The sequence below is a fragment of the Monodon monoceros genome, unplaced genomic scaffold (assembly GCF_005190385.1).
Source record: "Monodon monoceros isolate NGI ecotype Baffin Bay Population unplaced genomic scaffold, NGI_Narwhal_1 Super_Scaffold_13, whole genome shotgun sequence".
Classification (NCBI taxonomy): domain Eukaryota; kingdom Metazoa; phylum Chordata; class Mammalia; order Artiodactyla; family Monodontidae; genus Monodon; species Monodon monoceros.
In genome coordinates this window covers 54,682,062-54,708,803 of record NW_021703769.1, presented here as the reverse complement: position 1 = coordinate 54,708,803, position 26,742 = coordinate 54,682,062, and the positions used below count along the sequence as shown (strand labels likewise).

General features: G+C 44.2%; 1 protein-coding gene across 10 annotated transcripts in view; it reads right to left on the bottom strand.

Moving 5' to 3' along the window:
- Positions 1-26,742, bottom strand: part of RBFOX1 (RNA binding fox-1 homolog 1) — a 1,498,136-nt gene that overhangs the window by 157,080 nt on the left and 1,314,314 nt on the right. The gene's annotated exons all lie outside the window — the stretch shown is intronic.

Genomic DNA, 26,742 nt, shown 5'->3' with positions numbered 1-26,742 from the left:
GGAATTGGGTCTTTTTGTTTTTTAATCTGCAACATGGAACACAGGGTCAGTAACTGATTTTTTTTTTAAATGAGCTCAGTGTCACAGAATAATGGTAATAATTGCTTCTATTTTTTTAATGCTTCCAGATATCTAAAGCATGCGCACATCTGATTTCTCATCTGAGCCTCAAAACAGTCCTGTCGGGCAGGCAGGGCTGATATTTCTGCTTCTGCTCCCAGAGGCTGAGATGGAGGCTCAGAGGATGCATATGACTTTCTGAGGGTCACACAGCCTCCGAAGGCAGTGCTAAGGCCTTTTACCAAGTTTTCCAGCTCCCCATCCCGTGTTTCTTCCCCTCCACTGTTTGTCTCTATCTGGCAAGAAAAACCACAGCAGCCAGAGGTAAATCAAGTCATTGTAAAGGTCAGACCCTCCATTCAGGGTACTTGGTTTAATTCTAAATTTGCTGGGTCAGAGGAGGACAGGAGTGGAGGCAGAGCTGGCGGGACTTAAACAGGTAGCAGCAGTACCCCAAACCCTGGGATATAGAACAGGCCTGTCCAGAGCCCATTAATATGGCTGGCAGCTCCTGGAGGCTGCAGGGGGCAGAGGGGCTGGTGCTGGGGTTTTGATGTCTCCCAGAATTATCAACTAATGTGCGTCTGCTGGACAGGGAGGTGAGATTAAAGCTTCCCATGGAGGGGAAATGTGGGGCCCGGCCTCAAGCAAGGGGGTCAGGGGGCAGCAAAGACTGCCTCCTCTATCCCCCTACTGCCTGCATCCTGCCTCTCTCACCGGTGGGCTTCCTTTCTCCAAGGGAAACTGCTGGTCAAGAAGGGGAAGGCGTGGAGGCTCTCATCTTGTCAGTTTCTGCAGAAACAACCGTTGCTTTAACTATGTTCTCTTATACTGTGTAGCTCCTTAAGTTCCCCTTGGCTCTCAGCAAGGCAGACAGAGGGGCTCTAGGAAAAATATAATCCCTGCCTCGAATGATAATCATAACAGCTTTCAGTTTGCATGCCTGTTCTTGGCCAAATGCTGATGCAATTTGAGTATTATATCCTGCTTAATCCTCACGACAACCCTATTCATTCATTCATTCAATCACTCAGCCCTTCATCCTGAGCATCTACTTTGAGCAAAGCATTGGAGAAACAGGGATGCTGAACGGAATGCACCAGGGAACTGATCTTCCAGGGTAGCCAATGGATCAGCATAAGTAAGTCAACTAATAAAGAAAATGATTGCGAGTTGCAATAAGTGCTATAAAGCAAACAAATTCAAGAAACAAATACGTATTTGTTATGTATGTATGTATTAATTTCCTAGGGCTGCCATAAAGAATTGGGAACCTAAAACAATGCAAATTTATTCTCTCACAATTCCTAAGGCCAGAGGACCAAAATCAAGGTTTTAGCTGAGCCATGCTCCCTTCAAAGGCTCTGAAGGACAATCCTTCCTTTCTTCTTCCTAGATTCTGGTAGCTCCTGGCAATCCTTGGCATTTCTTGGCTTGCAGCTGCATCACCCCAGTCTCTGCCTCTGTAATCCTATGTCCTTCTTCCTTGTGTGTGTCTCCTCTTACAAGGATGCCAGTCATTGGACTTAGGGTCCACCCTAATCCAGTATGACCTCATTTAACTTAACTAATAATATCTGCAAAGACTCTACTTCCAAACAAGGTCACATTCTGAGGTTCCTGCTGGACATGAATTTTGGGCATTATTCAACTCAATAAACAGTATTAAGTTCATTTTGCAAACTGGGTAACACAGCTAGCAAGTGTTTGGACACGTGTTGGTCTTACTCCAAAACCCACTTCCCCTTAGTCATTATCCCCCTACAGTAGTCATAATCAAGCAATTTTTACCCCCCAGGACAGAGGCAAGACATTTAATGTAGCAACTCAGAGCCCAGTCTTAGGAGTCAGTTTTGGGTCCAATTCAGGATATTTGGTCTCAATTTTCCTCCTCCATAGAATGAGGGGATTCTCTCCTGCTTCATAGAGTCATTGAGAAGAAAAATGGAAATAAGGAATGTAGAACATATAGATACAGCTTGGCAAACATCAGGTACCCCGTAAATTACAGTTGTTAAGAAATCCTCCGGGAAATGGTTCTCGATTTTAACGTGCATAAGGCTACACTGAACACACTGTGTTACCATGGGCCCATGGACCGACCATTTAACCCCTCCAAGATTCAGTTGTCTCATCTGAAAAAGGAAAAGATAGGGTTTTTTCTGTTTGTTTTGTTTTTTGCGGTACGCGGCCCTCTCACTGTTGTGGCCTCTCCCGCTGCGGAGCACAGGCTCCGGACGCACAGGCTCAGCGGCCATGGCTCACGGGCCCAGCCGCTCTGCGGCATGTGGGATCTTCCCGGACCGGGGCATGAACCCGCATCCCCTGCATCGGCAGGCGGACTCTCAACCACTGCGCCACCAGGGAAGCCCGAAAAGACAGTTTTATCTAGGGGTTTTTGAAATTGGGTGATACAAGTGAGAGTGTCTGGCATTTGATGGGTCCTTGGCAATGCAAGCTACCGGCCTCACCATTATCATGATCAGGAGCTGGCCCATAAGAAGAATCTTGTATTTTACATGAGATCCCAAATGTCTCCTACCATCTGACACTCTCCAGTAAGTGAGCAGTGCGATTATCCCAGAACACTAGTTCTTAACCCCTTGTGGGAAGCGATGGGTTGGTGGGCTACATAGAACTCACCCAGGGAATGTGTTAAAAGTAGATTCCCACTGGCCTCCTACCCAGTCACCCACCCCCCACCCCGGTGCAGATCCAGTAACTCAGGGGATGTGTCACTTAAACACCATCCCTGCATGATTCCAAGGCACAGCTGGTGCAGGAACAGTAGGGGAAGGGATGCTGCAGCTGTGCAATGCTTCATCTGCCTATGCTCATCCCTTACTCTGAAGGACAAGTGCCTCTATGGTTGTCAGAACCTGGGACATTCACTGGGACTCAGCCTATAGCAGGTAGAGTCACCGAGCCCCGAATGTCAGTATCTGCAGTAGGGAGTCACTGAATTCTCTGCTGCCTGTTTTTTTTGTCTTTTTAAAGAAGACAGAAATTATGGGGTGAGCCCACCCTCTCTCTCTTTCCTTCCCTCCCGCTTCACGCCTCCCCTTTTTGTCTGTTTGTTTTATTTTTGTCTCTGTTTCCCATCTACCTCCTTTGTGTTTACAAGCCTTTTGGAATCTGACCTGCACACCTAGATGGTCTGCAGTCCAGGAGGGGAGATGCAGTGGGAAGCTGGGAGAAGGTGATCTGTCGGGCTTATGCCATCTTCTGGCCTAAGTTACATTCTCCAACTCTGTCTTTGTCATAGGTCCCTGAATCAGAGGATATATGTTGCTTGCCTAGATATTTAAAAAGGAGGATCTGAACTCCTCTTTGGACAGTCTTCCCGGTGTATACCTTCAGGTCCTGTCTACCTCATGGGGATGGAGGCGGGTGACAAACTAGTTTCAGAAGGTTTGAGTTTCAGCCTTTGTGACATTTAATGTGGAAATCTCATCTGCCACTTCTAGAAGTAAACTGCTGCTCTAGGTAGCTCAGAGGCATCCCTGAGAAAGCCTCCAATGCCCACCGTCCTTTCCAGTTCAGGTCCTGAGAGAAGGAAAACCTTAGATACCAGCCAGTCCTGGCCTCTGACCTCAAGCAGCTGCAGTGTCCCTTAGGGAGGTTGCTTTCTTGGGAAATGGAGCATCTATTCACCCAAAACATCTTTGCAAGCACTTATTCTATGAGTGCCCCAGAAGACTCCTTCAGCACCCAAAATCACTCATATTATTCCACGCAGTCCTCATGGCAGCCAACAAGATCATTTGCTGTATAAAGAAACTGAGACTCAGAGAGAATGCCAGATTCCAATGGTTAGTGAGGAGAGCATAGCTGCTTGGACCACACGGCTCATGGTCTCCCATTCCAAAGGGATGCTCCCATTCCAATGCTCCCTTTGGAGCATTCCAGAAAATCCATCGTTAAACCTCTATGTCAGAAACCAATTAAAGGGCAAACCCCAAGCCTCCATTAACACCATAGTATCTGAGGCACTCTCGCTGGAATGAACAGGATTTTCATAGCAAATTGAGATGCCTTTCCTATGCCCTAAATGATAGTGAACATTCAATTCTAAGTAACATACAAGTCAGAAAAAAAAATAAAAGACACACCTGACGTAAAGCAAACACTAACAGTATCATGTGACGAGGGTGATGTGACCGCAGGAGGTGGGAACTTCCCATCAGGAGGGGTCCTTCAAGGGCTAAATTGGGAAACATGCCAGGTAGACCTGGGCCTTTCATTTGAATTTTAGAACTGTCAGCGATTAACTCTTCTTTCTGGGGGAATTTACCTCTGGAGATTTTGCTGAATCGTTTATTTTTGAACCTCAGGTACAGTTCTTTGTACTTGTCCTTATGTATGGTTTCTGGGTAATTAGGGTAAATTGCCTTTCCGCTCGGGGTTGGCACAGCAGTAGGGGGTGGAAAGGGGTTTGAGTGAATGCTGGAGCCTTGGATTTCCAGGTAGGGGGCTTCTTCTAAATAAAAACACCCTGGGCCTTGGGCAAGGCGGGGTGGAATGTTTCTCTCATCAGATCCTCTGAGAGATGCAGCCAGTCCACTCACGGAACTAACCCGAGTCTGCAAAAGGAAGGTTCCTCAGAGACACAGCAGGGACTGCATGTACATGGTCTGTAGAGGTAAACAGCGTCGGGTATGAATCCAGCCTTGGTGACACAAGGAGCCTGGGGCTGGGGGCAAGTTATGAGGCTTCTCTAAAACTCAGTTTTCTAATCTGCAGAATGGAAACATTCCTACCAGCCTAACACAGATGCTGGGGAGGCTCCAGGAGATCCTTTCTGTAAAGTACCTCATACACGTCTAATTATTGCTCTGCCTTATGAGGCTTTCAGGAAGAAACAAGCCTAAGTGCTAATAGCAAAGCTGACAAGGCCATGGCTACCATGAGCAAGTTTATATCTGTCTTTTGTGTCCATAACAACAACCAGAGAGATGGCAGAGACAAAGGCAGCCAAGGGTTATTGAATGCATCCTACATGCCTGCTCTAAGCGAAGAACTTTGCAATCACTGACTTATGTCTTCTTCACAACTACTTTCTGAGATAAGTACTTTAATTGCCCTCATTTTATAGTTTATGATAAATAACACACAACAGTTGGGGTGCTTGCCAAGTCTTGTAGGGGTGGCATGTGGCAGAATCTGCAATCTCTTAACCACGCCACCCACTTGGAGCCAGCCTGCCTCATCTTAAAGTACCGTGAGGTACAAACAAATTCCCGCAGGCAGAGACCTAAAGGCTTTCTCCAGAGATGAAGCAATACTCCAAGGATGGGTTTCCATAGGCAGGGTGGCTCTGAATTGACAAAATGAGCCTTTGGAAACAGGGGATGGAGGTTAGAAGAATCTCATCCCAAAGGTGACAACTGCCTCTCTGAGTGCTGACCATAATAATAAATCCACACCTTGGTAACACTAATGGCATACATGATGCTCTTGGAAGTAGTAGCAGCTGCAACTGATGGAGTGCCCTCCACACTTCAGGGCTTAGTGAGATTAAACAACTTTCCCCAAGCCATGCAGTGAAGAAGTGGCAGTATTGGGATCTGAATCCAGTGCTTAGCTCCAAAGGGCTGTCTTCTCTATGGAAGAGATAGAAGCCAGTGTAGAGAAGGAGCCGCCATCTTGTCTCTATCTCTCTATATGCTACATTCTTACCATTCTGAGAAAGAGTCCTCACCCACCATTTATTCCCCCATTCCCCACCTGAAGCTGTGCCGGAAGGGCAGAGGCAGAAAGCCCAGTGACATCATGGACTCGATGCACACAGCACTAGGATGCTCTGTTTGGCCTGTTGCGGCTGCATCCTCATCCTTGCATCTCACCTCACTCTGGCCACCAGTGTCCAGTGGCTCCAGCTTTTGGATGACTGCAAGTCATCAATTTAAGTGTGGTACTTTGAGTGATCCCTGTTGGAAATACACACGGTGGGGGGTGGGGGGGCGGGGAAAGCACCATTTATGGAGCTTCTACTGAGGTGACTGTATTTATATACATTATCTCTTGCCTCAGATCACACAGCTAAGAAGCAACAGGGACAGGATTTCACCCGGGTTTCTCAGATGTCCAAAAGCACACTCTTCATGCTCTGTGTTACTGCCACCTCCAAGTGAGGAAAAAGGCTGCCCTGGGAATACAGAGAGATGGAGCGTGTGGCTTTGTGTATGCTCTTCCCTCCTCCTGGAATGCTGTTCCCACTGTCTTCTCAGCTTGAATCTCTCTCATCCCTCAGAACACAGCTTAGCTGTCACCCCTACTGAGAAGGCTTCCAGGACCTCATGTCCCTCCAAGCTTACCCTCTTCCTCAACCTTCTATGTGTATATTTCCAAAGACGTGGTGGATGGAAGAGGGCTGCACATTCTTTGCCACTCCTCCTACTCAAAAGTGAGTCTCTTTCCCCCTCCTTGGATGTGGGCTGACTGTAGCCAATAGACTGGGCAGAAAGGGCAACGGTGCAAATGTCAAGGCTGAGCTTTAGGAGATACGCAGCTTACATTCCCATTCCTTGATTCCCTTTAGGAATCCAGCCACCATGTCAGTGTTTTTATTCTATGAGAATGCCTACCTAAGAAGTCTGCTTAACCAGAGACCACCATGCTGTGAGGAAGCCCAAGGTAGTCACGTAGAGAGGACCATGGCATAGAGACAATCACCAAGGTCCAGACATCTAACAGAAACCTTGGAACTTACTGCCCAGCCCAGCCACCAGCAGAAGATGAGTAGATGAACCCAACTGATCTGTCCAGCTGAGCCTTACCCAAACTCCTGAAGCTAGAAACATGAGCAAATAAAATGATGGTAAGTCCCTATTTGGGGAGGTAGCTTGTTAGGCAGCAACACGTCACCAAAGCAAACACTATGATTTGTAATTATTTAATAGTGTTGTTTACTTGTTTCCGTCTCTCTCTCCTACAAGAACATAATCACCCTGAGGGCAGAAACCATGCCTGTTTTTGCCTGTCCCTGAATCCCCAGTGCCTGTTATATAGTAAGCACTCAACAAATAATTGCAAATAAATGCTTTACCATCAAACTAATAACCAACGTATAAGTAGGAATAGCAGTAACAATAGAGCAGGGATAGTTGCAGTCATCATAACAGCGATCATCAAAAGAATAGTAATGTAATAGTAGCAGTGACTGCTGCCATGCTGAGTTAAAGGAGTAACACAGAGAAACACCTCTCAAAAAGATCATCGTGGGCTTCCCTGGTGGCGCAGAGGTTGAGAGTCCGCCTGCCGATGCAGGGGACACGGGTTCGTGCCCTGGTCCGGGAAGATCCCACATGCCACGGAGCGGCTGGGCCCGTGAGCCACGGCAGCTGAGCCTGCGCATCCGGAGCCTGTGCTCCGCAACGGGAGAGGCCACAGCAGTGAGAGGCCCGCCTACCGCAAAAAAAAAAAAAAGGATCATCGTTTTTAAGGTTATTGTTATGAACATTGTCATCACAGCAACTCCCTTTAATGCATGAGTATCATATGCAAGATACTGTGATAGAGGCTTCTGTACATTATCTCTACCTTCCACTTACAATAACCCCAGAATATAGTGAAGGTAGTACTATTCTCAGAAAACTCAAGTGATGCTCATGATTACAAGATGCCCAAAGACTTGGGAAGTTTCTAGATGGGTTTTGGGGAAGCGGTATCCTCACTGGTGGATCCTGGTTTCAAAGGTGCTGGAAGGTAGAAGATTTAAAACAAGGATCTTACTGATGGGGAAAAGGACAAGTGGAAGAAAACAATCCAACTGAAACCTCAGGTAGGGAGGACCTTCTCGGAGCCCCTTCTCATATCCCCTTGTTCCCCCTGCTAGGATGGGGTACTCACGGGTCTCCCTAGTGCCCCATTTCAAGGTCTAAGCCAGCGCTGATGGCTCAGCCGTGCCTCCATTGATTTCTCACTCTGGGCACAGACAATGTCTGACTCATTTCTGTTTCCCAGCAAGGACCTGGCACACAGTAGGTGTTGATAAATGTTTTCTGCACTAAATGCAATTGGGATCAATGCCCAAAAGGCAGATTCTCTCATTTCCATTGTTTAAAAATACCACGGATTTCCCCTTATGCATTATGTATCACAGAAATTAATTTATCCGGAACTGTTTTCCAATGCAGTTTCCAAAGGCTCTAGTCTGCATCCAGCTGGAAAACTGTACTGGGGTGGGGGGTGTCTGGCTAGTCTCTGACTCTGTCTGTTAATCCCAAACACCACAGGTCCAAGGATAAGGGTCTGAGTGAAAAAGTCAGGTCAGAAGCCGACGTTTCCTGATTCCCACTTCCCTTGGCAAGGTCAGGATGGATGGATCTCACAGAATCAGGTACATCTTTCCTGACTGCCCTCACCCCAAACCCAGTGGCTTCTCCATTCTTCCCACCCTTTGGGAGAGGGCTGCGGGAGAAGTCGTACAGAGTTGTGGTTATTAGCACGGGTTGTGGTTTCAGACATAACATGTGCTAGTGACGTGGCCTTGGGAAAATCATCAAGTCACATCAACTCTTCAAGCCTTAATTTCCTCATCTGTAAAAAGAACATCATTACATCGACACTCAATGGCCAATCTCAGGATTAAATGATGTGGGGCTGTAGCACCCCAGACTAGTATCAAAGTTCACATGTGGGCATATTGCATGTTACAAAGAGCTTCGGCAGATTCTTTGGTCATTTGATAATTGCTCCAACTCTGTGAGTGAGGCAGGGTGTAGATTATTTTTGTGCCCATTTGGAAGATGGGAAAACCAAGAACTCAGAATGATGCCTAATCATAGCCCCCGTGCCAATTACATGCCAGGCAGAGTCATAAAGAGCTTTGCCTGAAATATCTTCCTGTGTTCACAAGAGTTACAAAGTTAAGACAATTATATTCTGAAAACTGAGGATCATGGAGATTAAGTAACTTGCTTAAATTGTTAAAAGGTGGTGAAGTAGGGGTTGAACCAAGACAACCTGACACCATAATTGGTGATCTTACCCACTGCCCTGAGTGACTTGCTTAAGTGAATGCCCAAGTCGGAACCAGAGCTAAGCAATTCAAGCTTTTTTCTCTCCATTAGCCTATACACTGATACTCAATTTATAGAAAACTCTGTGTGTTTCAGATCAAAGCTAAAACATTATTAATTAACTCCAGTCTGGCTGTCCTATTTTTAAAAGGGCACAGATTAAATGTGTCAAAATTCAGATTCAACTATATTTTATTTCTTGTTTCCTACATGCCAAGGGTTTCCCTATTAATCAATCCACTTAAGAATCACAGCTAATAAGATAGGCATTATTCTGTCCATTTTAAAGATAGAAAAATAGAGGTTTGCTTAATGATATAATTAAGTGTCTCACAAGTATCTCAAAGTTCATACACACACGCTGAATTTTTGATCTCAACTCCTTCTGTTCTTTGGAAAATGATCCTTATCTCCACCAAGACTCAACTCTATAAGAGTTGGCATTTACCCAGGCCCAAGCTCAGAGTCACTACGGACCCCATTCTCTTTCTTACATACTACAGCCAACAAATTGTCCAGACCACACTAGTTCATGTTGCTGTCTCTTGTCTGGACCACTGCAGTAGCTTCCTAACTTCTCTTTCTGTCACCCCCTACCCCACACCATTTCTGTGACCCTCTAATTAATTTTCCATAGTACCATCAGATCATTCCTAAAATCAAAATCAAATCCTGTCATTCTCTTGCTTAAAATCCAATGGCCTCTCAGTGCAAAGGATAAATAGATACACCTCCACCTCCACCCCCAATATGGCTCACAGGGCCCTGCATGAGTGTTCCCTGACCACTTCTTTAGCCTCATCTTGGGCCATCTTTTCCCCTTCCCCAACCCAGACACACTGACTTTCTTTCATTTGAATACACCAAGTTGCTTCCTGCCAGGGATGTGGTGGTAAGTGGTTAACAACCAGCTCTACAGAAAACAAACCCCCAAGAGCCCTGATTTGTAACACTGCCAATTTCCGTGGTGTAAGTACTCTCACTATGGCCATTCCAAGCTACTAACATGGCATCCTGGTCATGCTGGGGAGAAATGCACCCTTGCACAGCACCTATACCTTTCCTTTATGGCAATTTCCACAGATGTAATCATTCAATTATGAAAGTGATTTTTGTCTGTTTGTTTGTATTCTATGGTTTATACTAGACTGTAATTTCCTAAAGGAGAATCCATATCTATCCTTCACTCTTGTACCTCCAAGGCCTAGTACTCTGCCTCCCAAATAGCAGAAACTCAAGACATATTCATGAATCAGTAAATGACACACACTTGTTGAGTATTTTATTCTAGGCTCTGTGTTAAGCACGGAGAATAAAACAGATGAGTAAGGTACCATGGTGTCCTCAAGGACTTCCAGCTGTACGGCAAAAGTAAAGTTTTAAATTATTGTAACGTTGTTGGGTGAGCATTTAGTAGATTAATGTGTATTGTGACATATTGTAGGAGTTCAAGAAACAATTTTATTTTATTTTTTGGATACCAGAGGGGTGAATTCTCAAGGCACATCCTGCATGTAAAGGGAATAACAACTCCGGCTTTGAGATGGTATCATGAAAGGATTTATAGATGAACAAAGGCTGGGAGTAAGTAAAGATCTGATAGAATTTCCAGCAAAAGCAATTACCAACACTTCAGAGTTTAATTTCAGCGTGGAAGGCCTCCTCTCCAGCGAGCTTCCTTCCTGATGCTTTCTTACCCAGTTCATTTTCAAACTATACTGAGGTATCGAAAACCACTTGCATTTCTGAGCCGTAACACACGGTGAGATGTCTGGCAACAGGACTTGCCAGCCTCCCCACCGTGAATAAAAATGATGTGGACCAATTGCTTACATCTGTGAAAACCTACGTGACTATAAAGGTAGACCCCAGTTTCCCGGCCCCAGAAAGGGCCTGGGAGCCCAGCAGCCCTGCGCTGGCCCAGGGAAATGATGGGAAATTCAATTTCAGAAGGGCTGTTTGCAAAGTAATCCAATACATTATGGTGTGTGCATTATTATTGTATTACATTGAGTAATATCACATTTAAGAAGATTTCATAGCATCATAGCCATTCACAGGGGAATATAAAAGCGGTTAATAAAATAGAGAAGTACAATTTCCCTTCAGTGTTAGTTTTGTTCCTATTATACTCAGAATAATAATCAGAGGTCCACTTAGCTTGACTTGGGAAGTATCAGATCTGTAATTTTCTCATGTCTACAGTGTCGTTATCAAGGGTTCAGCCCCAGTATCACGCCACAGTGAATCCTCAGAAAGCCTGCACAACTCACTACCCACGTTGAGGAAGGAAAAGCACAGGGCTTCCTAAAGTGCCACCACCCCGCCCCCACACACACACCCCAGGGTAAGTCCAGATGCCTGTGCGGCCTAGGCTGGGCTCTCTGCTAGAACTAAGCTGCAAAACAAAACCTGGATCCTGTTTACTAGGGCTTCCTTCTGCCGTGGGTAGGCTCCTGCCCTATGAACCCTTATTTTGAAAAGGAAACATGTGATTTCCCCCAGCCACTCAACCTAACGCCTCCTTCTTGCTAAGGCAAGTGGAAAAAACATTCTCTGCAGATTTGTTGAGAGCAATGAAAGATGCTTAAATGACTGTTTGCTAAAAACTCACCTTCGGTGGCTCTAACCAAGCCTTTCAAGGCTCTTCTGGGGATTAGCTGTTCTAGCTACAGGAGAAGTGATCTCTTGGGGCTTTCTTACCACCTTCTCATGTCAGCCCCAGAGCTGGGCCCCAGTTGCCTATTTTAGTCAAGAGTTATTTCCACTGCCTGTGCCTATGTGTGTAAAGACCCGCCATGGTGTGTTAGAAAGAGCAGTTCAGTGCCTTTGGCATCAGCCAGGTCTGGGTTTGAGTTCTGTGCCCATCACTTACTGATGGTACCACCTGGGGCAATTTTCATCACCCCTGAGTCTCTGTTTTCCTTGTCTGTGAAATGGGGGTAACACTACGTGCCGCTAGGTTTAGATAATGGACTGAAAGCCTGAATACATTACCCCAGACTATTAATACTTACTCTATTAATAATAACACTTCTGGCATTCATTTCATGATCTCAGAAGATGGAAACACTTGCTACACTCCTGCTCTGATTTAAATCAAAGTCAATAGTGATATAGGTTTCACTTTCAAAGGTTTTCTTTGAAAATGTGGGCACTGCATGTATGTATGGATATGTTTGGAGGTACAAGGGGATGCTACATTTCTGATATAACTCTGGAATTCATTAAATTATGGCATTACACAAACATTTATTTTCTTGCCAGAGTTCCACAGGGAAGTCCAGTTTGATAGAGAAGACTAAATTAAATGCAGTTTATCTTTCAGGTCAGGGGAGAAATTAGGATTATTGTATTAAAAAATAATCCAGAAGACCCAGATACCCTGGTCAAACTCAAATGTCTATGAGGGCCAGTCCAGGTAGATGGAAAAGGTAAGTTTGGTGAAATACTATAGGGAGTGGTGGCAACTACGGCATACAGTCTTGGGGAACAGCCCATCTTCAACATTCGCACATCATAGCCATGTTTTGTTAGACTTTTCCACTTTTAATCAAAGCCAGGTTATACTGTAAAATCTCCCATTTTTAATTGTAGGCAGTTTATTCCATTGGGAAGCCTGAGGTCTAAATCAAGTCAGCAGGCCAACAATATATAAGCTTTGTCCTAGATCAGGGATTAACACACTTTTTCTATAGAGGGCCAAATAGTAAGTATTTTCAGCTTTGCAGGCCCTGTATCTCTTTACAATTACTCACCTCTGCTGTCGTAACGTAAAAGCAAAGCAGCCATGGATAATGCATGAATGGATTGGTATGGCTGTCTGCCAATAAAACTTTATTGACAGAAAGAGGTGGTGGGCCAGAACTGCCCCATTGGTCAGTTTGCCAAGCCTTGGCCTAACTACTTAACGCTGATACTAAAGGCCTGGAAGAGGCGAAGGCTGGAGAGAAGACGGGAAGGCTGGGCTGGCGAGGGGCTCTGGGTCCCGTGGGCAGCTGGATCAGGTAGACTGACAGCCAAGGCTCCGGGGTCCATGCAATGCTTCCTACTCCTCTTTCCAACCTTTGATCAGGTCCCCTCCATTCTTCAATGCCAAGAGTTTCTGGGATTCAAAACTGGAGAAGACTCCCAAATTCAAGGACTAAGCTGCCTTGCCTCCCTCCCGTCCCCAAATCTTCCCCCTCCAAGAGTCAAGAAGACTCTCTGGGGCTCGTCCCCCCGGCCTGCCCCACCCCTATCATCTCTTTCTCTTTTGTGAAGCCACCAGATGAGCGTCACCCAGAGACACTGCCTGGAAGCCCAGGCAACTCCTTGCATAATTGCTAACCTGACTCCCACTTGCAAGCCAATTAGAGGGAAAAGGGGGGACGAGACCCACCTGCTGTCATTCGGGTGCTACCGCCACCACCGCTTTTCTTAGTAAAAAGAAAAAAGGTAGTTAATTTCTGCCCCTAAAAAAGGTTAGGGAACAATCTCTTTAAGTTACAGTGTGATAACGTGAAGCAAAGATGCAGAAGTCAAATACAATTTGGGTTATAATTAGTGATTTCCTTGTAGCAAGTTTCTCTGGGAGATCAGCTTGCCAAGTGGTCTGAAGGTCCCTTTCACTCCGAGGGGCCACTGGATGCCACGTGGGGGGGAGGGGGTGATTGGGGGATGGAAGAGTGTGTGTGTGTGTGTGTGTGTGTGTGTGTATGTGTGTGTATGCTGTGTGTTTATAAATTGAAGCAGTTTAGACATAAATCCAGAATTATGGGGACAGCGATTATTAAGATACTTGTCTGCTATGATATTATCATGTTTAAAATAGCAGGGTAAAATAAACTATTTCTGATGGGGAAGTCAAACAGTGTGGGTTTAGGAATCCACCAGGCCTCTGCTGGCATTTACACTCATCCCTTTATTAGTTGTATGGCCTTGGGGCAAGTTATTTAACATCTGTGCTGTTTCCTCACCTGTCATTCTAGCATCACCACATGCATCCCTTGATGGGCTATGGAATGTGACTAAAATTTTCAGCATAGCGTGTGGCTCTTGAGTGAGTTAGGGAGCGGACCCTGGAGGTGGACTGGCTGCCTTTCAATCCCAGCTCTGACCTTAGTGGCTTTGTGATGTGACCTGGGTACTCTCCTTGATTTCTCTATGCCCTGATGTTCTCACCTAGGTAACAAGGGGTTTTAATTATGGTACCTATTTCCTCCGGATGATGTAAGATTCCATCAGATCATGCACAGAAAGCTGGTAGCATCACTGCACTGGGCATCTAACACATGCTCACTACATGCTAGTTACTGTTATCTAGACGTTACTCATACAGGATAGTTGAATCTTCTTTTTTAATTTTCTTCCTTTCGGCCCCCAAAGCTTCTATTTGTTTTTCCCCATCTACCAGTCAAGATGCAGATTTACAGTTCCCCCTTTTAAAAGACCAGGGCAGCCCAAACTTGTTGAACTGTGTTATTTGCAACGACTTCCATGATTTTTTAAAAAAACCTTTTTGCTTCCACAACAAGTCTGCGATACTTAAGGCTTCATACTACCTTGGTCCTGATGGCCTGGTTTGTTTTGGACTGTACTGTCTGCAGGCTTTGGTTTATTGGAGAACAAACTTGCCCATGTAGCTTTGTCTCAAGGACACTGAGATCGCATAAGAGTCAGGTCCTCAAGGCTGGATACATTCTGCTCCTGATATCAGAGGGACGGATTAGTGTCTGCATTGTGTTGACCTTCCCTCCTAAGCCCAAGAGTTAGTTGCAGGGCCCATGAGAGTTTCTGTGGGATCTCCACTCTGACTGGCTCATCTGCCAGACCCACCCACCTCACAAGGGTCTGGTTACTTTACTATGGGGGGCAGAACCTACCCTTCGACCTTCTGCCCTTCTGGGAGCTTGGGCAGTGTGACCTGGACCTAGCTCTACATCAAAGGCTATAATCTGGCAATCTGACAGTCTCCATACTCTTCAGGGTGCAAAGCTGGAAACCCAGACTCCCTAGTTAGAGTGTTTGGACCCAAGAGCAATTGGGACTAGAGCCGCTTGGAATACATAACAGTACTGAATGAGCACAGCCCCATCAGCACAGCCACCAGGATCTGCAGGAGAGAACTAGATAAAATAAAGACTCTTTTTAGAATTCTGGAAGCCTTTCTGAATGTAGGGCCCACTATTGGCTGAAACCTCTGGCTAGGAACCAAAACGGCATATCAAAGAGAAATGAAGCCTTAAATCATATAGCTTGACTCGCTCCTATAGTCAGGGTCAGTGGCCTTTGACCATTTTAATGCAGAGATAACCCTAAATAAGTGAATTTTGAAAGCTACTACAGAATCCAGGAGACGGAGAGGAAAAAAAGCATGGTCATAGCCAGTAGGATGCAGAGTGAGGGGCATGGTGCAGTGGAAATTTTCTTATAGGACGTCCCTGTTCTGGTTTCTGCTGTGATATTCGCTGTGTGACTCAGGCAGATCCCTTTCCCTCTCTGAACCTTGGCATTATTTGTAAAGAAAGCATGTAGACCAGATGGTCGCTTCCAGCTCTAGCATTCTATGCATCTCTGCACTGTCATGCTCAAGCATCCAAGCTGCCTTTTTTATAAACCTGAAATAGGGTCTCACTCAAAGGATTAAAGTTCCTAATTTCACCTCTTATTTTAAAAATAGTGGGAGGGAGACACAAGAGGGAGGAGATATGGGGATATATGTATATGTATAGCTGATTCACTTTGTTATACAGCAGAAACTAACGCACCATTGTAAAGCAATTATACTCCAATAAAGATGTTTAAAAAATAAATAAATAAACGAAGTTTCAAAGACTAAGTCGAGGGTTATAAACTCAGTGTCTTCAGAGGCTGGGCAAACAAAAATAAGTGAAACAGGAGAGGACAGGAAAGCACATAAAAATCCAAAATGCTGCTTGCTCTTGAAAAAAATCAAGATATTGTAATGCTGGGTCAGCAATCCAATATGGCTGTGATTGGATGGACTGACAGGGAACTGCCTTTGGATGGACCAGGTGCCCTCAAGACTACCAACAGGGCCTCCATCAAGGGGTCACAAAGCATCATGCCTAGGGTTTTATCATTCCTATATTAATGGGGAAAATTAATTATTTCTTTTACCTATGTCTCCATCATAAACTAATCTCTTTCAAATACGTATGTTACTTGCCTGGACCTGAAAGTATTTGGGTTTCAGCCCTTAACTTATGTAATCACCTTACATCTGTACAATGAGGAGATTGGAATAGGTGGTTCCCTCCAGCTCTAACACTCCAAGGGTCTAGCTGAAGCTCCCAGGAACCCTCAGTTAACGAAGCACAGCCAACTTCTTTCTCCTGCCTAAAATCCAAATACAGCACAGACTTTGTAGGAATTCACTATCAACTTGCAAAATATATGGCCAGGAATTAAGAGCATGACCTGGTGGTTGGCTAATGAGGGATTCAAATACTGCCCACAGAACAGATTAACGTCTGAATCTAGATTCATTTAAAAACAAACAAACAAGAGCAATGAAACCACCTCATGAGGCCCATGAGCTGTGCAAAGGCTCTTCAACACCTAACCAGTCGTTTGTGTAGCTCGTAGACAGCCCACTTCATCTTCGAATTACCTGATCATTATCCCAACACTTCACAATGACACTGTGCTAACACTTGCTCAAAGACTAACACCTTAATCAAGGATACAGACTGCTTAGTCATACTGAGAAGGTAAAACTGATGACAATGTATATAGGTATGAACAAGCACAAAACACCAAGTTTATCATTCAGACAAAGTCACGATGTAACGTTTCCAATGACTTAAGACTTCCAATGGAAATATGACAGTGAAATCCCGCTAAGAAAACTGAATAGGTCTGATCTCTCCTCATTCAGCCAAAGCAAGATGGCTTCAGCCTTACGGACAAAACTTCAGTCATAGAGTCCTTTAATAAATCCTAACCTTGCTCTTCATGACCTAGACTTAGGTCAATGACTTGCTTGTACCAATCAGCCGAACTCAGGTGTGAGTGATTGAAAACTATTTGTATGGAAATCATCACATACAAGAATTCCTTTTAAATAAGTGTGGGGATTTGGGTCTTCATTTCCCCCTTAACACAGAAAATGTCACAATTCTTAGGATGGATTTACTGTCCTGAAAAACATTTAGAATGAAGAATTCAGGACAGAGGAGAATGCTGTGATTTCCCACTGGGAATGATGTAATTATTTCCTAATTATAATGGTTCATATGGTAGAACGTTTACTGTGTGCCCATCTCTGTGCCAAGCCCTTCATTGGCATTATCTCATTAGGATGTCATAGCCTCACATACACAGAGGGAAACAGTGAGGCTCAGAGAGGTTCCATCACATGCCAGTGGTCCCAACCCGGGTCAGAACTGGGATAGAACTCCCAGCTCTGTAACATGATGCTTCACTGCTTCTCCTGGTAACACCTAAGGGTATTTATTTTTCCAGAGCCATTTTTCCTGACCTGTCATGAGAACCTTCAATTCTCCCAGAATCCAAGGCTGTAGCCTGGTCCTACAAAGGGACTTGGGTCTCTGATGCTCACAGCTTTAGAATTATCCTAAGCTGGGCTCAATGGTGTCTCCTGGGCCACCAGGACGCGGCACTCTTTGGTCAACAGAGGCTCTGGAACAGTAAAATGGCCCTGGAATTGGGTAACACAGGCCTTCAATTCATCCTGAAAACCACAGACCATTTATTCTAAAGCAAAGACAGGAGGCAAAGGCATTAATACTCGGCCTCACGAGGGAACAAGAAGCAGTACCTGTGTCCTTAAAGTAAATGTGAACCTTAGGAGAGCAGAACTGATATTGACAAAACAGCTCAGCTACACTGTCATCTGAAAAGACAATTTTGAAGCCACTGAAACATATTATTGGAGTTTGCTCAAGGCACTGGTCTCAAACAAGAGACCGCGCTAAGCCTGTAATATTGCACATGCTTGGGTCTGCTGGGGCCCTTCCCAGGGTGAAATGAGGAATTCCCAGGCAAAGCATTCTTTTCTGCCACATCTCTGGATGCACAGAAGAGCCCAGAGTATGTGCCCAGGCCTGCCTGGGGGTGCCTTCTGGGCTTCGAGTCCTAAAGAGTTTTGATCTTGAGTCTGCCACACCTGGTTTGGAGCCCTGGTTTCTACCTGTTAGCTACAATGACCTTCAGGAAGTTACTTGCCTCAGGTTTTTCAACTGTAACATGGTGATGACAATGCCTCTTAACACACTTTTCTTTTTTTTTCTTTTTTTTTTTTTGGTGATGGAGAGTCAAGATGACTTGAGATTGTGCATGTAAAATGATTACAATATAGCCTGACGTTCAACGAGCGAAAATTGTTATTTCTGAGACTGTGATTCTCTGTCTCCTGTTTTGATGTAGCTACTTACCCTATTTTTAGATTGGCATCCCTCAGTGATTTTGCCAAACTTTAAATGTAAGCAGGGGATGCCAAAGTCCTCCGACAGGAAGAAGGACTCTCTGGTGCTTTACAATTTGTCTCTGATGACTGTTTCGAAGGGAAGAGGAAGGGTATTTGGAGAAGGGCAGGGCCACTGTGGAGGAAGGGAACAGTAGGACTATAAGAGCAGAGAGGTCAAACAGCCAGCCCAAGCGCCTTCAGCTTGGAGATGTTAAAGAGAGGGGCGAACCCTGACACACCCAGATTCCAGGTTCTTAGCTGACCTGCTTCTTTAAATTGGAGAGCAGGCTGAAGGACCCAGGCTCGGGGCAAGTTCTAGATTGTTCACTCTGGTCCCAGGCACTGGTCATCTGAGCTGCTGGCCAGGAGAACTTGTAGGGAAGAGCCTGGAGATTGAAGAAAGTCTAGACTTTGACACTGGCCACATCTGGTGAGGGTCTCTACTCTGCCATCACAACTCCTCCAAACTCCACGACATCTTGAACCACTTGGTCCCTCAGTGTAAAATGGGGAACGCTAATATCATGTAAAAGGTTTGGTGTGAGGATAAAATGAGATGAGAGATTGAAAGAGCACTTAACAGGGTCTGTGACCACAGCAGGCCTCAATCAATGGCAGCAGCCTTTCCTTTTCTTTTCCCTGACCAGGCAGCTCTCAAGTTACTTTCTTCTGTTAGAGAGGGGCTGTCTCCAGCCCAGCATACACAGGTGGAACGGCTGTGAGCTGAGTTGGGTGGCGTGTTGTGCTAGCTAAGGCTGTGGGCAGCAGGCCTTCTCGGGACTGTCTGTGGGCTGTACATGGGCTCTCTGGAGGGTAATGTCTACATTTAAACCCATGTACCTTTAACCACTCACACAGAGACACTGGAGGTAGACAGCAATATTTGTACTCAGCTGCTCACTACAGCCTGACTGGGAATAATGACACTGCAAGATGAACCCCAGAAAGAACCTAAATTCCATCAGTGGGAGACCTCTGTATGTAAGATGGCAGACAAATATGCAAAAGAATGCAAAGCGTGATACAGAATGACCTCCCAGATATAAAAGGTGCCAAAGTGGGTGCTTAGTAGATTTAAATGCTGTCCTTTTGGGAATGGAACTAGTGAGAAGTTAGAAGATGTAAAGATTGAATTAGAGACAGAGAGAGATAAACTAGAGATAGAGGGAGAAATAGACAAGCAGGCTGCTGTAAACCGAGTGTTTGTATTCCCCAAAAATTCGTATGTTGAAATCCTAGCCCCCAAGGTGATGGCATTTGGAAGTGGGGGCCTTTGGGAGATGATCAGGTCATGAGGGTGGAGCCCTGATTAATGGGATTAGTGCCCCAGAGAGCTCCCTCACTCTTTCCACTATGTGAGGACACAGCAATGAGACAGCCCTCTATGAACCAGGAAGTGGGTTCTCACCAGACACCAAATCTGCTGGTGCCACAATCTTGGACTTCCCAGCCTCAAAACTGTGAGAAATAAGTATCTGTTGTTTATAAGCCAGCCGATTTATAATATTTTTGTTATAGCAGTCTGAACGGACTAAGACATATGCTTGTGTTTGCATAAAGCATTTCTGGTAGAACTGGTGACTCTTGTTTCTGAGAAAATTTTAGTTTTCATTATATACACTTTCTAGTGTGTGACTTTTTGAAACCACAAACCTGAATTGCAATAATAATAATAATAATAATAATAATAATAATGGCTAGTTAACTAAAAGGAATGCATTGAGAAATTTTCCCCATACCTTAGCTGCACAACTGGCTTCCAAAGCAGAGCCAGTATGTAAATGGTTAAGAAGAGGAAGTCGCCACCAGGCCATGTCTTATCTTCTTAAAGGTATTAATGAAAACTGGAGACACAGTTAGCACTCCGGTTGGAAGCACTGAAGATCAAGAAGAACTTGGCTCCTTAAAGAGCTCCTTTCTCTGTCAACATAGCCCAGAGCTCAGGGACCAAGCTCTAAAACTCACATTGTTTCTCCCATCAGATCCTGGAGCTGGTGGGAGACTTTTAGACAGACTGCAGAGGTGATAAAAATAGAAGTTAAGTTGCTATTGGAGATACATGGAGAATTCACCACTTGCAAATCTCTAATTATAATATGTCAAGAGTAAAATACCTTGTCAGGAGCATTATCTGATATAATACAGCATTGGCTCTGTCAGCACAGTGATCCATGATGTGTTTGGAGGCCCACATTAAATAGACAATCAGCAGAAAAATGTCCTGCAGGGACTCATCTCAGCCCTTGGGGAACTGAAAGGATGACCTGGTAGGTCTTTTCTCCCTGTACTTTCCTCAGCTCTGGCTGGGAGCTCTGGGTGCATTCTGCTTCCCTTTTACAGATCCTGCACTTTGTGTTAAATCATGTGCATATATTAGATGTTCTTGGAGCCTACCAGATGGATGGATCTTTTCTCTTACCCCAAACTACTCTGTTTTTCAAAGAAATGATGGTCCCTCCAGTGGCCTCAGACCGGCATTAAGCACATATCTGTGCATATCTGTCAAAGGACAGTTGGAGTTGTTTCAGGTACAACTCTACCCTGTGGGGAATAAATCAGGTGTATAATACAGGGCCATGTTTTCCGGGGTTGGGAGAACCATGGCTCTGACCCACTTTGAGGTTAAGTGAAGAGAAGGTGCCCCCGGTAAATGCACAAGGATGCAGAGACAGTTTGAAGAAACTTGTCATAGACTATGTTCTGCTCAGTCAGGTCAGGGAACTACAACTCAAAAGTAGGTCACAGACAACAGAAACATCTTTCCTTTTGGCAGAAGAGAGAAAAGCATAGGCATGTAATTGTAGCAGAAAACAAGATGGCACCTTTTAGGGTGCCTGCTCTTTCCCCACACCAGCTAAGAGTATATGTCCTAAGACTTCCTTCAGGATCAGCCACAAAACCCCTCCTGCTTCACCTTATCATGGTCCTCTTTCCTCGAAGACTTCCTGTAAGCAGTATGTGCCACCCAAACATTGCTGGAATAGACAAAGTCACCGGATAACCAGCCTCACCACAAACTCACACTCCCTAAAGTCAGAGAGTTGCCTACTGCCCTTCAAAAACCCTAGAATTGTATGAGCCAGATTCCTGGCAGGTCTGCTCAATTTCAGGAATCATTCTGTTGCTTCTAAATCCCTTCCTTTCTCACTCTCTGTCAGTTGATAGTGAGCATGAAGGTAGTATAGAGGGACCTCCTCAGGTCATCTCTTGACCTCAAGATTTATCTGTTTCCTCACACATTTATTCTTCATTCTTGCTATGGTCTGAATGTCCATGTCCCCCATTCACTGCCCCAGACTCACATGTTGGAATCCTAAAGCCCCATGTGATGATGTTAGGAGGTGGAGCTTTGGGGAGGTGATTAGGTCATGAGGGTATATAGCCCTCATGAACAGCATTAGTGCCCTCATAAAAGAGATCCTACAGAGCCCCCTTACTCCTCCCACCATGTGCAAAGGCAAAGGCTCTGAACCAGGAATAGGACCCTCACCTGACCATCTGGTACCCTGATCTTAGACTTCCAGCCTCCAGAATTGTGAGCAATTAAATTTCTGCTGTCTATAAGCCAGTCTGTGGTGTTTTGTTACAGCAGCCAGAATGGACCATGACACTTCTCTTCTGTTTCAAAATTGAAATGTTTTCAAATATTCATGGGAGCCCTTATTTGTAATGTTGGCCATTTTTTTTGTGGCCCCAAATGGAAAACAACTCAAATGCCCATCCACAGGTAAATGGATCAACAAATTGTGGCACATTCTACGTAATGGTATGCAAAGAGTAGGCTACTGATGCATGCAACGAGATGGATGAATCTGTGAACCATGATGCTAAGTGACTGACGCCAGAAAACAAAGAGCATATGATGTTTGATGTCACTGATAGAAAATTCTAGAAACTGAAAACTAAGCTATAGGAGCCAATCAGTTGGTTCCTGGGAATGAGACAGAGGTGGAGAGGGAAGATCGCAGAGGGGTGCGTGTATCTTTTCGAGTTATAGTTTTTCCTGGATATGTGCTCAGGAGTGGGATCACTGGATCATATGGTAACTCTGTTTTGTAAGGAATCTCCATACTGTTATATATAATATACAATGGAACATTACTCAGCCATAAAAAAGAATGAAATAATAATGCCATTTGCAGCAAGATGGATGGACCTAGACATTATCATATTAAGTGAAGTAAATCAGACAGAGAAAGACAAATATTATACCATATCATATCACTTACATATGTGGAATCTAAAAAAAATGATACAAATGAACTTATTTACAAAAACAGAAATAGACTCACGGTCAAAGAAAACAAACGTACGGTTACCAAAGGAAAAGGGGGGGGTGATAAATTAGGAGTTTGGGATGGAAAGATACAAACTACTCAAACCACTATATATAAAATGAAAAAGAATATAAATACATAAAACCGAATCACTTTGCTGTACACCTGAAACTCACATGTTGTAAATAAACTATACTTCAATATAAACAAACAGACAAACAAACAATACAGTGGTTTCCAGATTACAAAAAAAAAAAAACTTTCGGATGATGGACATGTCTGTTATCTTGAGAGTGGCAGTGGTTCCACAGTTATGTACGTATGTCAATACTCATCAAATTGCACACTTTAAATACACACAGTTTGTTGTATGTCATTTATATGTCAATAGAGCTGCAAAAAATAAAGTATTTCTTCTCCTTTCCCAGACTACCTACTGTATCTGTGTACCCTTGGTCATATTCCTTCCTATTTCCTCTAAAATACTTTGTCACTTTCTTTCTTGAGTCATCATTCCCTATCTCTTCTTCCTTGTCCTCCCCATCGCAATTCTCTGCGGTGTAAACAGTGAATCAAAATCCACTCTCCTACAAACTGCTTTCTCTGAGATCTGTGCTCTTCCAATGCTATCTTTTCTTTTTCCTCTTCCCTCCAAATGTTTACAATGGTACTGTACATACCCACTCTGATAGTTCCCATTTATTCTTCAACTCCTGGCCCCCTGGCATCTTTCCCCAATACTCTACTAAGGCTACTTTCTCCTGGGTCTTCAGTGATGTCCACACTGCCAGCTTCAATAATGTCTTCTCAGTTCACACCTGCCAGGCTGCCATGACAACACTCTCCTGGTTCAACCCCCCATCTGGGTACCCTCTTTACAGCTCATTCAATAGCTTTTTTTCTTCCAAACCTCACCACCTATGAGTTCTCCAGTGATCAGTCCTTGACCTTCTCTCCATTCCCTACACTCAACAAATGAATCAATTCAGGCCTGTCCATACAAATGGATCACCGTACTACCTTTGGTGCTGACCAGTTGCTGTCTGTTAAATAACTTTCACGAGAAGTCCCAAAGGCACCTTACCATTGACTCCAGTGGAACCATCCTTGGTCTATGTATTTGGGAGTGGGGCTCCTCAGTGGCCCCATGGCTGAGACATCCATTCTCTGCTTCAGCCACTGAACTGCGCAAACCAGAGAGAGAGAGTGATTCCCAGGCTTGCTTGTACGGACTAATCCAAGAGTCTTTCACTGGGAATCTGGTGTGATGTCAAGAGCCTGAACTTGAAGGACCATCACACAGAAGTGGAGAATGATGAGCAAGAGGAAGAAGAGGCAGAGATGGATGCAGCTGGAACCTAATAGATGCACGCCAAGAACTAAGCTGTGTCTAAAGCCAGCACTTGTCTGGAATTTTTTGTTTTATAAGCCGATACATTCCCTACTGAGTTTTCCGTTACAGCAACAAGAAGCCTACGAAATAATACTGCTTCATCAGTGATTTTGAGGTAGATCTCTTAGAAAGTGTTTTCTTCCACGATCATCATAATACAATAAAGCCTTGGAAATCCATGCTCTAGAACTTGCGACATTATGACAAGTAACAGAACACATATCCTACACTCTCTAGTGGACCAAAACCTCTCTAAGGGAGGGAGCCTGTCTCCTCATCATTTCACCTCCTGTAGTGTCTGGGGCCCTGTGGACATCCAATATGCAATTTAAATGTAATCGTGTTGATCTCTGGAGAGTTCTTTTTGGGAGAAAAGGATGTTGAGCTTCTCTACTCCCCAGCTGGATTAAGATTTCCTTTAAGGTAGGTACAATTAACCCTTTCTTTCAAAATGTCATTTTTTAAACTTTTCTGGCTTAAACTCTTTTCAATGGCTTCCCATAGCTTTCAACATGGAACCCACTAGGCCTGCGGGATACGATCCCTGCAGGGGAAAACCCCATTTTATCCTTTGCCATTGCCAAACTGTCTTCATATGCCCTAGACGTACTGCCTTTTTTTTAGTTCTTTGAATAAGCCCAGCTCTTTCCAACCTTGGAAACTTTGACCTTGGTATTCCTTTTGCCTGGATGCTTTGTCTTTTCCCCTTAAATATCATGTCCTTGAAGAAATGTTCCCAGACTACTCATTTACAAGTGGTACCTCTGATCTTTTTTTAGCCTCCCATAGCACCTGTTTTTTCCTTAAGAGCGCGTATCACAATGTGTGTTTATACAGCTATTTTATTGCTACATGTTTATTCTCTGTCTCTGGCACTAAGTTACAAGAGAGAAAGGACCATTTATGTTTGGTTCAACCACATCATCAAGTATGAGCCCTGGCCTGAGTAGATGCTTAATAAATATTTGTGAGTGAATGAATGAAACTTCCATAGCAGTTTGTATGGTTGGTCCATGTTGAGGCTTAATAAATGATGTCTGATGGGACCTTTTTTAGTCCTAAAATAACCTTCTCAAGCCCTAACACCATTGATTATGACAAAACAACCAGCATACAAATAAACAACTCCATCACTAGGTAGTCAACACAACAACAATAAACACCTACTAAATCCACAAACCCATTTAATGAACCCATCCCTAAGTTATAGCAGCCAAATACTAAAAAGGCAATAGCAGCATTATTGACAATAGCCAAGAGGCAGAAACAACCCAAATGCCCAACAACGGATGGATGGATAAACAAAATAGGATCTATCCATATCATGGAATGGTATTCAGTCATATAAAAACAATGAAGTACTGATCCATGCTCCAGCACGGATAAACCTTGAAAACATTCTGTTAAGCAAAAGACAGACACAAAAGGACATATATGGTATGATCTCATTTGGGGAAAAAATACAGAATAGGCAAATCCAGGCAGAAATAAAGCAGACGGGTGGTTCCCAGGGTCTGGCGGGAGGGAGGAATGGAGGACGTCTGCCTAATGGATACTGGATTTCCTTCTGGGGTGATGGAAATGTCTAGGACTAGATAACGCTGATGGCTGCACTACACTGTGAATGTACTTAATGCCACCGACTGTACACGATTAAATGGTTAAAACAGTAAATTTTATGTTATATGTATTTTGGCACAATAAATAAGGGAGGACAAGCAATAGAAAAATTTTAAATTTACATTATTTTGAAAAATCTCCAAACCTAACCTGCAAATCAGTGAGGTACCAGGTAGCAAAGCTAGTCAATGGTTGCTTTGGCTACAAGAAATATATCATGCTTCAAACCAATAAACTTCTTCGCAAATACCAGTTTCTCAGAGGGCAGAAGAAACAGGCCCAATTGCCTTGCACCTATAAAGTGTTCTGGACTAGAGGCTGGATGTGTCCAGGCTTCTAGAGAATTCCACAGAACAAGTTTTCCTAAGTGTACATATACCTCTTACGGTATGCACGGTGTGTGGTTATTTTAGGTGGTACATAAATAAACATTGTGTAATTTTCATCGTTATTTTTGTTTAGGGTGGTTGTCCTTTATGGATAGCCAGCAATACTAGTTTCTATTGATGGTGGTGATAAACGGTTTCTTTTCAGTTTGTTTGCTTGTTTTCAATCCATTTCATCCATTCATATGCAATAAATCTGACTTTTTGGTGCATAGAGGTGTGTCACCTCCACCATCAAAATGCAGAACAGTCCTGCAAAATTCACTCCTGCTGCCCCTTGGTGGCCTAGGCCACCCACACCCCCGGGGGCTCTGAAATAAAAACGATGTTAGGGACTCAAGCCACAACATGAGTGAATTTCCAACGAATTTGGCTAGGGAGGGCTGGGGTGGGAATGGGGAGTGGCTACAATGGGCAGGAGATTCATTCTGGGGGTGATGGAAATATTCCTAGACTGTAGCAATAGTTGCACAATTCTGTAAATACAATAATAATCGGTGAGTTGTCCACCTCGAATAGGTGAATTTTATTGTATGTAAATGGTATCTCC